This window comes from Quercus suber, unplaced genomic scaffold (genome assembly GCF_002906115.3).
Source record: "Quercus suber isolate HL8 unplaced genomic scaffold, Cork oak 2.0 scaffold_206, whole genome shotgun sequence".
Lineage (NCBI taxonomy): Eukaryota > Viridiplantae > Streptophyta > Magnoliopsida > Fagales > Fagaceae > Quercus > Quercus suber.
The window spans coordinates 672,006-674,901 of NW_027069664.1; positions in this window are offsets into that span (position 1 = coordinate 672,006).

Sequence of the window (2,896 nt, forward strand, 5' to 3'; positions counted from 1 at the left end):
TAGTTACATTACATGCTTCATCCACTTTCCGTGAAACTAGATGTGTCTCCAAGTTTAGCTTACTTCCTTCCTAGCTCTGTCGCATTATGATCCTATATAAAGCCACAAATATGGGATTTGGTCTTAATTGGAGACAGGCTGAAAGCAAATGAAATGGCTTTTGCCTTTTTCCCCATCACATATGATGGTATATACACTAACAAAAGGAATCCAACAACATCCCTCTCCAACATGGGGTGTCTCGTGAAAAATTATTAGGTCTTCTTGGTGGCCATTCCCCTCCCGCAGTGATGGACCCCTATGTGGGACCTGCAGATAAGACCCCCCCACTCAGTGAGAGGGAGGAGGATTCCACTCAAAAGACTCAATAATTTCTCGTGTAGTTTTATAAAGTGGCCCCATAATTCATTCTCTTCAAACCATGTAAGACCATGAGACCCACACTCTCACATGTTGGGAGAAATTAATTTAATGAAATACCTCGTTAAGATAATTTTTTCTAAATCTTTGGAGCCAATTTGGCTTTCCTTTGTAGTTGGATAGCTGATTGACAAAAATATTGGAATTGCAAAGCTTGGTTAAGGAAAGAGAAAAGATATATATCATATTGTTAAAGTACTTTTATAAAATTATGTATGTCTATTTCGTTATAATTTTTTTATAAAGATTATTGGAATTAACTATAATATAATTATCAAAACTAAAAAAGCAAGTTTTTATGGAAATGAATTCTATTGCTTAGTTACTTATCAAAAAAATAATAAATTTTCTTTTAAAACTAAGAGTTTGTGGGACACATGAACAACAAATTAGTGGTTGATATCTTGGCTACAAAATGTGGATAGACTTGAAATTGGACCTAGGAGCTAGATGCAAATGCGTGGGGCAGGTGGGTTAGCATTTGACTAGGTACAAGTTGGATGGAAAAAAGATTAATATTAAGAATAATTTATTTAACTTTTTGCTAAAAATATCGTAAATAAAATGTATAAGTTAAACAAAATAAGTAGAGAATTCACGTGAGATTCGCAAATATTAAGAAAAAAAAGAGAAACAATAAGAGAGTTTATAATCAGGATCTAAATGCATATTCTCTTGGCTTTTGATGGGTTGGGTGAACCTAGTATGTCCTATATCTTTTCATATTAAATCTACCATCTATATAAAAAGTGTCAACAGCCTCAATCTATAGTAATTTTTGGTTTATTCAATAGGGTGAGACAAAACTCACCATTTTGCTTGAGTTGGCCCTTTTTTTTTTTTTTGGTTGTCATAGTATGCCAGTGTTTTAGTTTGTGCTCTTTTTGTTTTTTTCTTTTAAATATTTATATGTACAGACACAATATTACTATACTGGTGTTAACAATATAAAGTGAGAGAGAAAGACTGAATAGTCTGTATATTAATATGTAAATAATAATGTATAATAGAGAGCCTTATATAGGTTAGGTATGTGTGCAGTACAAGTAATATGAGTAAACTACAAGTACAGTATACTGGGCTAATCCCAATGGGCTAATCTAGTCTAAGCTATACAATAACAACTAGCTCAAAATATTCTTACAATATTTTCACAATTATTGAGGTGTTAATTTCTTATAGCTCAAAATAAAATAATAAAATATGAGACTGAGACCAACTATAATTGAAAATAAATGTATTGTGAAAATATTATAACATTTTGTTGTTGTCACAATATTTTCACAATGGCTGAGATCTTAGTTCCTTATAGATCAAAATAAAATATTAAAAAAAATGCTAAGTTCACAACATTTTCATGATAATTTCACAACAAATTCTAAGTAACAAGGTATTATTGATGAATAAAAAAGTGATATCAATAATGGATCTGGTTTAAAACTGATAACAATTTGTCATTGAAAATTTGTTGTGAAAATGTTGTGGAGGTAACATTTCTCTAAAATAAAATAATAAAATATCAGATCAGGACCTACCATAGCTGAAAATAAAGGTATTGTGAAAATATTATGACATTTTGCTGTGTTCCTAGACTTTTTTTTTAGTCAATTTGGGTGAGTCAAAATTCATTATTCACGCACAATATTCTTGTGTTGGTTTTTTGTTTTTAATATACAATTTAAAGTGGTGGTTTCACTAGTAGCAATTTGCCACTTAAGATTTTTTGTGAAATTATTGTGGGCATAAAAAATAAAATATCAGATTGAGACCTACCACAACTAGAAATAAAAGATGTTGTGAAAATGTTGTAATATTTTGTTGTGTTCCTAGGCTTCATTTTTGGTTTAGTAAAATTTGGTGAACCAAAATTTACTATTTCAGACACAATTTTCTTCAATTGGCTTTTTGCTTGTTTTTTAAATGCACAGTTTAAAACCAATAACAATTTACTACCTAAAATTTGTTGTGAAAATGTTGTGGATGTAGCATTACTCTAAAATAAAATATTAGACTAGAACCCGCCATAGTGAAAAATAAAAGTATTGTAAAAATATCGTGAAATTTTGTTATGTTGCTAGACTTTTTTTTTTTTTTTTTTTTTGGATTAGTCAATTTGTTGAGTCAAAATTTATTGTTTTACGCACAGTTTTCCTGGACTGACTTTTTTTTTTTTTTTTTTAACACATTGTTTAATGTTTAAAAAAACACACACACACACATATATAGTTTTACACACACACACACACACACACACACACACAAAGAGAGGCAAAAAAGCACTTTCACCCTTTATATTTGGGGTAGTTTCATTCCTTCCCTAAACTAAATTTGAAAATTTTCCTCTATATTTTGTAAAGTAGCATATACCCCAACTGTTAAATTCTTAGATAATCCCTAATGAAATCTTATGATTTCTAAAGTATTCTATTGTGAAAATGTCTAAAATACACCCCACTGAATTTTAATGTCCCAAAAA